The sequence below is a fragment of the Caretta caretta genome, chromosome 2 (assembly GCF_965140235.1).
Source record: "Caretta caretta isolate rCarCar2 chromosome 2, rCarCar1.hap1, whole genome shotgun sequence".
Taxonomy (NCBI): Eukaryota; Metazoa; Chordata; order Testudines; family Cheloniidae; genus Caretta; species Caretta caretta.
In genome coordinates this window covers 57763504-57779020 of record NC_134207.1, presented here as the reverse complement: position 1 = coordinate 57779020, position 15517 = coordinate 57763504, and the positions used below count along the sequence as shown (strand labels likewise).

General features: G+C 48.2%; 1 long non-coding RNA gene across 1 annotated transcript; it reads left to right on the top strand.

The window, feature by feature from the left end:
* The first annotated feature begins 2495 nt into the window (after positions 1 to 2495).
* LOC125632556 (uncharacterized) lies at positions 2496 to 11803 on the top strand. The gene is made up of 2 exons (XR_012666951.1): positions 2496 to 4697; positions 9385 to 11803. It is a non-coding gene; the product is annotated as an uncharacterized LOC125632556 (long non-coding RNA).
* Positions 11804 to 15517: the final 3714 nt, after the last annotated feature.

Here is a 15517-nt window from a genome sequence, read left to right as displayed (position 1 = left end):
ATAAGCAGAGGAATGCCTGGTCACATTGTGAGCTAATTCCCACCTGATGAATCTCCATTGACTTTGTAGGGATGGCACCAGACATACGTCGATGCAGAAAGGGTGAGCGAAGTAAAAACCTACAGCTCACCATAGGAACTGGTCCAATATGTCTTAGGCCTTGTCTACACTGCACAATTTTATTGGCAAAAGGCAGCTTTTGTCAACAAAACAGTGGAGGAGTACACACTACAATGCTCCTCCCACTGACGAAACTCTCCTGCTCTGCTGACAAAATAAAACCACCTCGATGAGCGGCGTACAGCTTTTTGCTGCAAAGTTAGACTGATAAAGTGTCAGTGTAGAGGTTTCAGAGTAGCAGCCGTATTAGTCTGTATTCACAAAAAGAAAAAGAGTACTTGTACTTATAATAAATTTGTTAGTCTCTAAGGTGCCACAAGTACTCCTTTTCTGTCAGTGTAGATGCTGCGTTTGTTATATCGCTGTGACTGGCCTCCAGGAGGCATCCCTCAGTGCCCACAGTGACCACTGTGCTCACTCTTTTGAACTCTGCTGGCTCCCGGCAGTAAACGCACTCCTGCCTGGACTACAGGCGAGGGGTTGCATCTCCTGGGTCTGTGGGGAGAGGAAGCTGTGGGAGAACTCGGAGGGAATCACGGAATCAAAACGTTAATGCGGAATCCTGCTCTCCCAGGCACTAGGACCGCAGTGGCAGGCAGGCAGAGCAGGCTGCTGTGGTGGGGAAGGGGGGCGATGAGAGGAGAAGAGGAAGAGACTGCTGTGCAGTGCAGAGCCAGAAAGGAAGTGGGGGCTGATGTGAGAGGGTGTCCCCTCCCCCTCCCTCAGGATTGATTCGTTCCAGCTGCTGTCTGAACTTAAAGAGACAGCACTCTCCCCCAACACACACACTCCTCCAACACACACTGTCGCTCTCGCATACACGCTGCCCAAAACTCTCTCCCAGCACACACTCTGTCTCTGCCTCTCGCCCCCATCCCTGCGCACACACACACACACACTCCTTGTCACACACTCCCCTTCTCTTCCCTCCTCTCCCTTCCCCCCCACCACTTCAGTTGAAAAGTGGCTTACAATCTAATAGGATGCCCATGGAACTTTGTGATTAAGAAGCCTGAATCATGTGACACTGTACCTATCCCATGAGGCATTGCAAACCCTTTCCAAAGCACCCTGCGGCCAGGTGCCCAGTGGGATAGCTACCCACAGTGCATTGCTCTTTGTGTCACTGCAAGAGCTGCTAGTGTGGGTGCGCTCTGCCAATACAAGGAGCATAGTGTGGACATGCAACAGCAGTTTAATTACAGCAGTTGCTATATGTTGGCATAACTTTTGTCGACAAAACTCTGTAGTGTAGACAAGGCCAAAATTATGAACTTGAGCTCCCAGGCTCATCTTTTGCAGATGTTGTGCAGATTTCCTTTGAGGATGAGGACTGAGAGGTCAGATATGGAGTGATTGCTTTGCCCGTTAGGTGATAAGGTATTTTTGTCTTTTGTCATTTTTCTATGTGAGTTCATTTGAGAGCATAGTGATTGTCTGGTTTCACCCTCATAGTTGCTATTGGGGCATTAAGTGTACTGGATCAGGCACACCACATGTTACTGGAATGTGTAGGACCCTTGGAAAGTCTGTTGTGGGGGCAGGGAGGAGTATTGATCCTTGTGGCAGTGGAGATATATCTGCAAGTTTTGCATATTTTGTTATGGCAGGGTCTAGTGCTGCTTTGAATTAGTGGGTCCAGGTCTGCGGGGAGCTTGCTTCTGATGATGAGCTTGGCAAGCTTGGTGGGTTGTTTGAAGGCCAGAAGAGGGGGCTTGGGAAAGAATTATTTCAGGGTTGGGTCCCCACTGAGTATGGGTTGTAATTGTTTGATGTTACCCAGTATGGACTCCAGCATAGCATGGTGGGTGACAACTAGGGGTGTGCAGTCGAATGTTGTTGTTTTTCCAGTACTGAAACAGGTTCTCTCAGGGTATTTGGGTAGCCCATTCTATGATGTGATCTACTTCTCTGGTGGAGTGTCCTTATTTGGTGAAGGTGGTTTTAAGTGTATTAAGATGTGTATCCTGGACTCTCTCTTCAGAGCATATTCTGTGGTATCTAAGTACCTGGCTGTAGATAACAGATTTCTAGATATGTTTGGCAATACATTCTGGCAAAAAAGTGTGGTTACTGGATCTGTGAAGGTTGGTGTGGTGATCTGTGGGTTTCTTGTACATAGTTGTCTGTAGGGCTCCATTGTTTAATCATGGTGTCCTGCACATGCCTTTCACAACACGTGGTGTACCTGACCCAGTGCACTAAATGCCCCAATAACTATGTGGGTGAAGAGAGACAATTAGTACGCTCTCAAATGAACCCCCCCAGCAAAATGATAAAAGACAAAAACACCATATCACCCGTGGGCAACATTTTTCACAAACTGATCACTCTATATCTGACCTCTCAGTCCTCATCCTCAAAGGAAATCTGCACAACATCTTCCAAAGATGAGTTTGGGAGCTTAAATTCATAACTTTGTTAGACACTAAAAATCATGCTCTCAATAAAGACACTGGATTTATGGCTCATTAAAAAATCGGTAACCCACTAACCCTCCTTTGTCCTATGACTGCAGAGGTGTTAACTGACCGCTTCACCTTGAATGGTCTCTTGCAACATGTGTTACCTCCTTATGCTAAATAATCTGACCCACCTTGTATTTAGCTGTGATGCTCTAATGGCTTGTCTACACTGGCAAGTTTCTGCGCAGTAAAGCAGCTTTTTGCGCTCAAACTGCAGACGCGTACACACTGCCAAGCCACTTTGTGCGCAGAAACTCCTCAGTTGCAGCGCTGCAAAAAAACCACCTCGACGAAAGTTGTAAGGCTATTTGCACAGAGGCTCCAGCGCTCGATTGCCAGTGTAGACACTTGATTGCTTTCTGCACTGTAATTGGCCTCCGGAGCCATCCCATAATGCCTCAAGTGACCACTCTGCTCATTGTTTTCAACTCGGCTGTCCTGGAGACATGCGCCCCTCCCCTTTCAAAGCACCGTTTCTGACAGCCATTGAGTGCTGTGCTGATCTGCTGCTGGACACAAAGCAAACCATTAATGTGGTATGTTCGGGCTGTTGAACACAGAGGCAGGTGTGTGTGTGTGTGAGAGAGAGAGAGAGAGAGAGAGAGAGAGAGAGATTGCTGTGCAGAGAGCCCAGGGAGACAGGCAGGGGGCTGATTGCTTCCTGCCACTGTCTGAACTTACAAGACAGCATGCTGACACACTCTCTGTCCCCCAAAACACACTGTCTCTCTCCCCCCTCCATACACGCATGCACACACTCCCTGTCACACACACACACACTCCACCACTTCAGTTGAAAAGCAGCAATGTAGTAGGATGCCCATGGAACAATGGGATTGAGAAACCTGCATTATGTGATGCTGGGCCTGCCCCATGAGGCATTGGAAACCCTTCCCAAAGCACTCTGCAGCCAGTTGCACAGTGGGATAGCTACCACGATGCACTGCTCTCTTTGCCATTGCAAGAGCTGCTAATGTGGATGCCCTCCAGCATCACAAGGAGCAAAGTGTGGACAGTTAATTCCAGCTTTTTAATAAAAATGGTATAACTTGTGGCACAGAAACTTGCCAGTGTAGACAGACCCTAAGTTTGTTTCCCAAATCTCAAGAAGAGCTGTGTGTACCTTGAAAGCTTGGCTCTCTCACGAGCAGAAGTTGGTTCAATAGAAGATATTACTTCACCCACTTTGTCTCTCTAGTACCATGGGACCAACGTGTCTGCAACAACTCTGCAAACAAGACTTTTATAGATAGCCTTAGCTAAGATCTACTTGTTCATCCATTCTTCCTGCTGGGGACACTGGGGCATGGCCACTAGGTAAATCGAGGGGATGGAAGACCACGAGTGTCGATGAAGCCCCCTCGCACTAGGCCCAGGTGTCCTTGGCCCCCCCTCCCGCCTGGAGGCACTCGCAGCAGCTCTGCGTACTAGGCCCAAGTGACCTGGCCCCCCCACCTGGAGGCACACACAGCAGTTATGCTGAGGATCTGCAACGATATGCTGCGGAGTCAGACTGCCTGAAACTAAGCAAGGCCAAAAAGGGCAGATATGGAAAAACAATGCTGAATAAAGCAGCTTTATGTATAGTTTAACAAATGATACAGAGAATCAGGGAACTAGCTGGGAACTTGATTGGCTGGCTATATGGATACTTGGGGCAGCTTGCTATTGGATAAGTATGCTGGGAAAAAGGATGTATAAAAGCCTGTGTAAATTCCTGCTCTGAGTGCAGGATTTGAGATTTTATTCTCCCTGTACCTTTTTGCAGCTGCAAATAAACTTTTCTGCTTCTCCACCCCGTTGAGATTATTGGGTGTAGCACACCAGGTAACGAACCAACTCAAGCTGTTGTTCAGCCTCTCGGCACTGGGTGCCGGCAACAGCTTTTGGCGTCCCTGGGTGGGCGACGAGGCTGCAATTTAGCCTTGCCCGGACCCTTCCTGGAGGTCGAGGATTGCGGCGAGAACTGACGCCCAGGGCGCACCGGTGAGTTCATCGGGGGCCTCGGAGGAGACGCGATTTGATTGACCCCAGAGGGCACAACGGTGCAACGCACTCATATAGTGGAGAAACAGTTGTGGACGGCGGTGAAGAACCAGTCCCTTGGATAAGGTAGGAAGCTTTTAAAATCCGGATTATATGCTCTGTTGGAACCTGGGGACGCCCAGAGTTACCCTGTAGGTATGGGACAGGGACAGAGCTCAGGGGTTAGGGCACGGTGTACGCCCCTAGAGTGCATTCTAGCAAACTGGAAGGTATTTGGTGCGGAGCCGATGACTAAGAGCCAATTAAAACGATTCTGTACAGTTGACTGGCCTCAATAACAACTAGAGGACCAGGAGGGTCAATTAATTACAACAAGATCCTTCAGTTACTCCTGCTCTGTCAGAGAACAAGGAAATGGAATGAACATATGTATGCGCATTTGTTTCTGACTTTATGTACTCGACCAGATATTTTACAGCGCTGTAATCTGACTCCGACTGGTTTGGTAGCAGCTAATGTTAGTCTCCAGACCCCCACCCCCACTGTAATGGCAGAGCCGGTGTCCCCTTCGGCCCCTACACCCACACCTTGTAAGTCCCCAATGGTTGGCCTATACCCCTTAATCACCGAAACTAAAGTCGCCCGGTCTGGATCGGACAGGCGTCTGGCCATGACTATGCAGGTTTATACTCATGTGCCCTTTAATCCTGTGGATTTGGCTGCTTTCAAAGCACAGGCAGGAGAGTTTTCCACCAACCCAAGCAGGTTTATATCAGTCTTTGAGGGGTGCCTCAGTAGTCACAAGCCGGACTGGGATGATTGTAACATCCTCCTGCGAACCCTGTTGTCTGAGGTTGAAAGACAACAGGTTGTGTCCAAGGCAAGGGAGGAGGCGCAGAGACGGTACGACCGGGATCGTATTAATGTCCCTGACCCGGATGCACAAGTCCCCCGAGCAGACCCCAGGTGGGATCCAAATGATCATGGGGATATGACCCGCCTTACCTCCTATAAGGAGTTGCTTTTATATGGACTCCGTCACTCGGCTGTCCGACATAATAATTGGGCAAAGCCATATAAAGTAATGCAGAATTTAAAAGAAAGCCCAGGGGCCTTTCTACAGCATATTCGGGACACCATTCGACAGAACACTAATGCAGACCCCAATGATCAGGCAACTGAGTTAATTATTAAGGGAATTTTTACAAGCAGAGCAGCCCCTGATATTAAGAGAAAGTTACAAAAAAAGGAGGATTTAATGGGTATAACCATGGCACAAATCTTAGAGACTGCAAACCGAGCTTATAGTCTAAGAGAGACAGAGAAGGAGAGAAAGCAAGTGAGATTGATGGTAACAGCGGTACAGGCCGGCACTAAGAGAAGTGGCCGGGGAGGAAGGGGCCGTGGACGCGATCGTCCGGGCCCGCAGGAGAGACGACTGGGTTGCAACCAGTGTGCCCTGTGTCAACAGGAGGGACGCTGGAAAAATAAGTGCCCAAAGAGGAAAGAAAAGGGGGGTGCCCCTATGATGGCGATGGCGGAGCAGGAATAGGGGTGTCAGGGGAGATGGACCACCCTACCCCCGGAACCCCGAGTAAAGATGCGGGTGGGAAGCTCAGAAATAGATTTTTTAGTGGACTCTGGAGCGGCCCGAACTGCCGTAAATCAGCCTCTTCAGTTGCCAGTAGCAGATTCCCTTACTGTGGTGGGAGCCACAGGCAGGGACACCAAGTGCCCAGTGTATGCCCCAGCGGAATGTGCTTTGGGAGACAGGACTATATCCCACAAACTGGTATACCTCCCTGAGTGTCCAACACCTCTGCTGGGACGAGATCTACTTTGTCACCTCGGTGCCACCCTGCATTTTACTGAGGATGAAATAACCCTTACCTTACCCCCTGAGAATGCATGGATCATGACCCTTGCAGTTGAGCCCTCAGCCATGCAAGCCCCAGAATGGAGCCCGTGGGAAGACCAGGTGTACCCCCTCGTGTGGGCATCAGGGATTCCAGGAAAGGCCACCCACCAGACCCACGTTACTATTCAGCTCATACCAGGGAAAGGCACAGTGCAAGTAAAACAGTATCCAATCAAAAGGAAAGCCAGAGAAGGTTTACAGAAAACTATGAATGGATTCCTAATGTATGGTATTCTCCGGGAATGTCAGTCAGCCTGGAACACTCCCATTCTACCCGTACAGAAGCCTGATGGCACGTATCGGCTGGTACAGGACCTAAGGGCAGTCAATAAACGGGTTAAAACTCTGCACCCTCTTGTCCCTAACCCGTACACCTTATTGGCTTCTATAGGGGGACAGTATACCCATTTTTCAGTCCTTGATCTGAAAGATGCTTTCTTTACTATCCCAGTCGCCACCCCGTCACAGGAGATCTTCTCCTTCGAGGGGGAGGACCAAAAAAGGGTTAAAAAGCAACTTTGCTGGACAGTGTTGGCCCAGGGATTTAAAACTCCCCCACCCTCTTTGGCCAGGCTCTGGCCAGGGACCTACAAAAGTGGAATAATGAGAAGGCCCTCCTTCTGCAGTATGTAGATGATTTGTTAATTGCCACTGTGGGCCAAACACCCTGCCTTAAAGCCACCGTAAGCCTCCTGAATTTTATTGGACTCCGGGGATATCGGGTAGCACGGAGTAAGGCTCAAATTGCCCTCCCAGAAGTACGGTACCTCATGTTTCACATACGGCAAGGGGAGCGTCAGCTTTCAAGCAAAAGAAAGGAAGCTATCTGTCAAGTTCCTACCCTAAGTAACCGTAAGCGGCTCAGGGCATTTCTGGGTATGGCAGGCTTTTGCAGAATATGAATCCCAGAGTTTGGACTGTGGGCTAAACCCCTGTACAACTGTGTAAAAGGAGCAGATCATGACCCCTTTTATTGGACCCCAGAGGCTGACAGGGCATTTAAAATCCTAAAAAGAAAATTAATGGAAGCCCCGGCTCTGGGCCTGCCGGATCTCTCTAAGCCGTTTCAGTTGTATGTACATGAACGAAGGGGGGTGGTCCTAGAAGTGCTTACACAGCTGTTAGGAGCATGGAGACCTCCCGTGGCTTATTTTTCTAAGCAATTGGATCAGGTTGCAAAGGGTTGGCCAGCATGTTTACCGGCTGTCGCAGCTACTGCCCTATTGCTTGAGGAAGCCGAGAAGCTAACATTGGGAGGGGTTATGCAAATCTATACTCCCCATATGGTCCAAGCCTTATTGGATGCAAAGGGAGGGCTTTGGCTCACCCAGGCTCAGATTGCTCGGTACCAGGCTAAGCTGTTAAAGAACTCTAAAGTCACCTTACAGCCTTGCCCCTCCCTTAACCCAGCCACCCTCTTGCCAGAAACAGAGGAACAAAAACATGACTGTTTAGAAATCATAGATGTCCAGTACTCCAGCCGTCCGGATTTAAAGGATGTACCCCTCCCAAATGCAGATTATGAGTGGTACACTAATGGTAGCAGTACTGTAATAAATGGGCAAAGGAGGGCGGGTTATGCTGTTGTGTCCCTCCATGACACCGTGGAAGCTGAAGGTTTGCCTGCTGGGACCTCTGCCCAGCTTGCCGAACTGATAGCCCTGACCCGTGCACTTAAACTGTCAAAAAAAAAAGCGGGTCAACATTTTACTAATTCAAAGTATGCTTTTGGTGTGCTGCATGCTCATGCTGGCCTATGGAAGCAAAGGGGAATGCTGACAGCCCAAGGCTCCCCAGTCAAGTACGGGCCCCAAATCCTCCGGCTCCTAAAAGCCGTACAACTCCCCTCGGAAGTGGCGGTGGTACACTGTAAAGCCCATCAAAGGGAGAATCAAGATGTGGCCAGAGGTAATGCCCGGGCAGATAGAGAGGCTAAGCATGCTGCCACCCTGCCATCCCCTCAGACTGAGAACGCCCATATGCATGCCCTTATCCCATCAGTAGGGGAACTTCCAATCCCTCAGTACTCTGTGGAAAAAAGACAGCTAACTGACAAACTCTGTCTCCGGGAAAAGGAGGGATGGCTCCATTCCCCCGAAGGGAAGGTCCTCTTACCAAAGGGCCTAATCCGGCCAGTGCTGCAGAAACTACATCAAACCACTCATGCTGGCAGGGAAGCACTTATCCAACTAATAAAAAAATACTTTATCACTTCCGGACTCCGACCCCTGGCTGCCCAGGTACAAGCGGACTGCTTAGTCTGCCAAAAGAATAACCCCCGACCGGGACATCCTGTGCCACCAGCTGCCCTAGAACCCACTCCGGGCCCTGGACAAGTGTGGCAAATAGACTTTACTGAGTTTCCCCAGACCCAAGGGTTCAAATATCTCCTTGTTATAGTGGATCGGTTCAGCGGATGGCCAGAAGCCTTCCCATGCTGTAACTGCACTGCCAGAACAGTGGCCCTCAAGTTTGTTAAGGAAATCATTCCTCGCTTTGGACTCCCCCTGTGAATGGAATCTGACAACGGGACACACTTCACGTCAAAAATCATTCAAAGCATCTCACATGCCTTACAGATCCCCTGGAAACTCCATACGCCCTGGAGACCGCAAGCCAGTGGGGTAGTGAAGCGTACCAATCAGACCCTTAAACGGCATCTCTCAAAAGTGTGCCAAGAAGCCTCACTGCGATGACCTGATGCTTTGCCCCTCGTCCTACTCCGTATCCGCGTTCTCCCAAAGGGTAAATTAGGGCTCAGTCCCTTTAAAATTATGTTTGGAAGGGCATGGCCTATGAATGGCACCCCGGTTCTGCAGGAGAATGGAAGTTGGGTAATGGCTTTTTGTCACAGTATATGTGTTCCCTGTCTGCTGTTCTCTTGTCTCTTCACAGGTATACCAAGGATTCCCAGCCTCTCCCCTTGGACACTCCCATCCACTCCTTACAGCCTGGTGATTCTGTGCTTGTTCGCACCTGGAAAGACGAGCCTCTCCAAAAAAAGTGGAAAGGACCCTATACCGTCCTGCTGATCTCCCATACAGCGGCAAAGATCGAGGGACACAAGAACTGGATCCATCACTCTCGTCTGAAGGCAGTACCCGCCCCCTCGTCAGCAGAACAGTGGACTGTCCGACCTGCTGACTCCTCATCTAGTGACGATCTCGGGCTAAAGCTACTGTTTAAAAGACACAAATAGCGGGCACTTTAATGCTAAAATGGGCCCACCCAGGTACTGGAGACCCTGGGTTAAAAAAACTCTGGTAATAATTAATTGGGTAACATTGTTATTTTCTGTATTGGTATTTCCAAACTGTGCATATCGGGAGCATAACTCCTTTGTTTTGCTTGCACACCATGTTGCTAATTTAACAAACCAGTCTGATTGCTGGGTATGTGCTCCAACTCCACTATCCCCCAAAACGGGAATGCCCCTTGACATGCTGCCCTTGACCCTAGCAGAATTAGCCACCACCAAAGAGCAGGAAAGAACGGACTCGCCGTTCTGGAACAAGACCTCTTTACAGCAGGCCACCTATCAGGACCAGGAGTATTCAGTTGCAGTACTCACTGAGGGAGTGTTATGTTTTACCCGAAACCAATCTGATCACTATGGGCGTCCTGTAAAAAAAAGCTCCTGTGTTATTACACAGTGGGCTAATGGGTATTAAATAAAAACCAAAAAAAAAAGCCAGCAGTATAAATGTAATGGTTCCTCCCCTTTTAGGGAAACTCTTACAAATAATCTTACCACCAAAAAAAGGTTTAAAAATATAACTTGCCGTCCAGTTCATATCTCCAATGTAGCAAGCCAATGGTGGGTTTGCAGTGGTCCCTATGGCAAGTGTAATTTAAACGGCACAATTAAAAATGCCCCCACTTGTACCCAATCAGGAGGATGGGATGCCCCCCTAGGGGCATATGAACTGTTTAAAAAAGCAGCCTTAAATATCCCAGGAATCCCCTTAAGAAACAGTCCTTACTGGGCCCTACAGGGTCACTATTTTGTATGTGGCCAAAAGGCTTACAAGGTGCTGCCAGCCAACTGGACAGGTAGCTGTTATATAGCTCATGGAGTTCCTCATCTTTCCATAACTGCCACATTGCCCAAAAAAAAAATTTAAAAATGCCCAAGACACCTCTGTTAAGTTACAAAAAAAGACCCTGCGGCGACTGACTAAGGCATTGGAGGGAAATATAAAGAATTCCCTCACAACCAAAAAGCTTGTAGGGTGCTCTGTACTGGGAATAACGCCACTGATTTCTGGACCAGCCATGGCATGCATAGGCCGCTATACTATAAGGCTGCAGATGGTACTTGAGAAAGTGGCCTTAGAGTTAGAGGACTCTGTTAGTAATTTAAAATCAGCAGTAAAAACATTAAATAAAAAGGTACAGCAGCTCAGAACGTTTTCCCTCCAAAACAGGCTGGCTTTGAACTATCTCTTGGCATCCCAAGGAGGGGTTTGTGCCCTCATCGGGCCCCAATGTTGTATATATGTAAATAATAACAGTTATAAAATCTATAAAAAAATGGTACAGGCTGAAGCCCATGCCCGAGCCGGAGGACAGGTTGCCTATACTGCCCCAGAAAACGATTGGTTGCAAACCTTGTTTTCAGGCTGGGGTTTGTCGTCTTGGCTTATGGTTTATTTAGCCTGCTATTGAAAATTCTCTTTCCTATATTGCTTGTATTACTGGTATTATGCTGTGCAGTATCATGTGTTAGGGCCCTTTTGCAAAAGTTAATAAGTCATTCTCTTCAGGGCTATCACAAAGTGCTTATGCAAAGTCCTATTGTAAAAAAATAAATAGCCCAAGTAAAAAAACTCAAAGCCAAGGTTGTTAAATGTTCTCAAAGGGGGGAGTTGTTGGGGATACTGGGGCATGGCCACTAGGTAACTCGAGGGGATGGAAGACCACGAGTGTCAATGAAGCCCCCTCGCACTAGGCCCAAGTGTCCTTGGCCCCCCTGCCGCAGGCACACACAGCAGTTATGCTAAGAATCTGCAATAATATACTGCGGAGTCAAACTGCCTGAAACTAAGCAAGGCCAAACAGGGCAAATATAAAAAAACAATGCGAAATAAAGCAGCTTTATATATAGTTTAACAAATAATACAAAAAATCAAGAAACTAGCTAAAAACTGAATTGGGTGGCTATATAAATACTTGGGGCAGCTTGCTATTAAATAAATATGCTAAAATATATATATATATAAAAGCCTGTGTAACTTCCTGCTCTGGGTGCAGGATTTGAGATTTTATTCTCTCTACTTTTTTGCAGCTGCAAATAAACTTTTCTGCTTCTCCACCCCGTTGTAATTATTGGGTGTAGCACACCGGGTAACGAACCAACTCAAGCTGTTGTTCAGCCTCTCGCACTGGGTGCCGACAACATTCCCAAGGGGGAATCTTGAAAGAATATGCATCTTCTCAGATCACTCCTGTGAAACAATCCACGTGCATCTTGAAAGAATGATTTCAGATTTGCTGTACTAGGAAAAGGTTTGACAGTACCAAGTGTTGAATCTGTAAGGAGGTTAGTCTATTTTCAGAGCACATGCATAAATTATTAACATAAATGGGAATTGCACAGAATAGATGGCACCTCACAGTCTCTCTTTAAAATAGAACCCAAGTAGGATAGTTTAAAGTCCACTAGAAATCCAGCAGATGTCAGCTGATGTCTTCTCCTAGGGCAAGTGATTTCTGTGTGATCATAGATTTTATATGTGAAGAAAAATCATCCAAACAGCCCAGAGTGAGGCAAATAGTGTCTCAGTTTTACATACAGATTCATATAGAGAGACTTTCTCAAAACTTGGCATAGTTCCATGGTTATTCTATCATAGCTTCCATGAGCCTGCTTGTTTCTTCACTCCCATATCCTGCCTGATCTGAAATTCAATGATGGGTTACAGCTATAGTCAGTGTTTACACCTCTCTTGCCCATTCTCACTGCTATCTCCCCGTCCCTCCCACACACTGTAAAAAACAAAATCTGTCACAGGACCATGTTCTTTTTTTATCTCCATTTAATTTTGGCTCTGGCTTATTTAACTCAAATCAATGTTTCACTTCTGGAGCACATGTTATTTGAAAAGACAGTAACCAGCCTTCTGCTTTGACAAGTCAGGATTAACTCTAAACTCTAGAACCACTAGAGATGTCTACAAGCATAATTATGCACCTAGCTTACTTATTTTTGTGACAACTCATGACGAGTGCGTGACTAAAGAGATCAAAGTAGTCATCCAGTCCTCTCTAAAAGCCAAATTATGTGCTCAGCAGGAAACAAGTGGACTTTGCTATTTTCAGTTTCACACAAATCATACCAAGGTGAGGGGATGAAAGGTTTGCCCCTCAAGCAGCATGAGCAGTGAGCATGGCTCTCCTAATCCACAAAAGTCTCAAGATCTCCAAGGCAATGTCTTAGATCTTGATGCTTCCACAGGAAGCCAGGACATTTGCACATAGGCCATGAGGGATGAGGCCCACTCCCTGCTATTCTTTGGGCCACAACCTTCATGGCAGCAGAGCTCCCACAAGTCTTGTGCTCCATCATTTCACCATCTATACCTGAGGCAAATTGCCTTTGGAGTGTGTGTGTGTGTAAGTGCCCTTAAATATAATGTAAGAAGATGACGCAGACAGCATCAACTTTATTGATGTGGGAAAATCAATCCAGGCTTGGAGCGGTGTGGTGCTGCAGAGAGCAGTTCATCCCAGTCCTGTCCCACCCCACCATGCTTCTCCACGTGCATGTAGAACACCCATGTACTTGGGCAGAGTTGGAGGGAAGGGATGATTATGCTGCAGACTCCTCTTCATCTGGCAATATGGGGGCTTTTCAATAGATTTTTTTCTACTGTTTTCCTAGCCTCCGTGTTTAAAAGTGGAGAGAAGGAGGCGGCCCGAGATGCTTACAGGGCCCCCTTGCCCATTTGTTACACAATTTTAAAGGAAAAAATTCTCACTAAGTCGTATTCCTTTTTCTTGTGTATTCTTGACAGATCAGTTCACAGCATCTTTCTGAAGTGCTTTGGCCAAAGAAGCTGGTGAATATTCTCCTTTTAATAGATTTTATTTTTTCTAATACCAGTGCTAATGCATATTAGGCCAGGGTCTCTATAGGCCAGCACTGGCCGTCACTACAAAACACGGAAGGTGCGATTAATCTCTTGTACTGCTCTGCTGAAGGCAATGTACCATAGCAGCGATGAACTTGACCCAGTACATTCTGGCAAAAATGTGACTCATTTTTAAGCTACGGAGACCAGTGGGTCAGCCGTCCTATGTTGCGCTGTAGTTAGCGCAAGCAGCCTACACATCCATGTGGCAGTCGACAGTTTTTTGGAGGCTGCCTGTTTTCAATGAGGAGAGCCAGGCGGCTGAGCTGCTTCCCAAGCTTCTGTGCAGCAGTGTCAAGCCCAGGTGAGTGACTGAATTACTCCTGGGGAAATTCTGGGCCTGGCTCAGCTGCTAGTCCCAGCTGGGGTGTGGGGCCTAGGGGCATATGGGGGGAGGCCGGGACGTCCTCTTCCCCTGCATGGAGCACCAAGGGCTGGGTCAGACCCACTCCCAGGAACCTCCCCCAGCTGCAGAAAGCACTGCACTCCCTCCACACACACCTCCTGCCCCCATCACTCCTCAGCTAAGGGGGAGGGCTCACTGTATGAAAAGCTGCCTCCCATCCATGCAACCCCCCTGCATCCAGAACCTCCCACACCCAGACCCCCTGCTGACCCTCACATCCCAGCACTCAGACCCCCCACCAAGCCTCACCCCCCCACACACCCAGACCCCCACCACTGAGCCCCCACCAGAGCCTCACCCCCTGCATCCAGAGCCCACAAACACTCAGATCCCCCTGCATTGGGACCCCACACTGAACCTCACCCCTTTGCCCCCCAGATATGGAAGTCAACCTATGCCTATGCCTTTGAGATCCCCTGCTGGAGGTCTCACGGTCCTACCATATCCCACCCCAGAAAAGGAGCAGTAAAGGTGGGACCTCCAGGCTTGCCTAGAAAGGCTGCAGGGAAGCAGCCAATCACAGCCCAGTGGGCTCAGTTAAAAGGAGCTGCAGGGCCTGAGCAGCTCAGTTCCTGGCAGGGACCAGAGGAGTAAGAAAGGAGCTCAAAGGAGACCCAGAAGATGGGTTCTGGTGACATTTGCATTCCATGAGGAAGGAGAGGAGAACTTCAGCCCTGAGGTAAGAGTGAAGCAGAAGGGGCTATGTGGAAAGAGTCCCAAGGAATACCAGCAACAACTATTACAGGAAGCAACACTTGGCTGCTATTTATAGGGTCCTTGGGTCGGGGCCTGGAGTAGTGGGTGAGCCCACACCTGGGGGTGTGGCCAAAGCCTGGAGAAGAGGCTAAGGCTTGTTTAGAGGCCCACGTGAAGGGTAGGACTTAAAGAGTCTCCAGGGAGAAAGTCTGCTTTATATCAGGACACTACTTTATACCAGGGAAGGCACAGACTTAAAGCTAGCCCAGAAGGGGCTGAGGACTGAGCCCAGGGACAGGGCTAAAGATGTTACCAAAGGCACAGGGACAGGCCCTGTTGGACCTTTTAGCCCAGAAGAGGTTTGTTCATTCACATATTGACTGTGTTTGACTTGGCCAGAGGGCTGAGCCACTGAAGTCCCCCTTCCCCCCTATTCCCGACGAGGTAAACATCCAACGGGGTGCTGGGACCAGAGAGACAGTGTGCAAGTTTGCATCTGACTGACAGGAGGCGTTCATGATAGGTAAATATCACATTCAGGAATAAAGAGAAATAGAGAAGTTTCAGAGTAGCAGCCATGTTAGTCTGTATTCGCAAAAAGAAAAGGAGTACTTGTGGCACCTTAGAGACTAACCAATAAACACCCATTGTTTCATGTTCTCTGTGTATATAAATCTCCCCACTGTATTTTCCACTGAATGCATCCGATGAAGTGAGCTGTAGCTCACGAAAGCTTATGCTCAAATAAATTGGTTAGTCTGTAAGGTGCCACAAGTCCTCCTTTTCTTTTTGA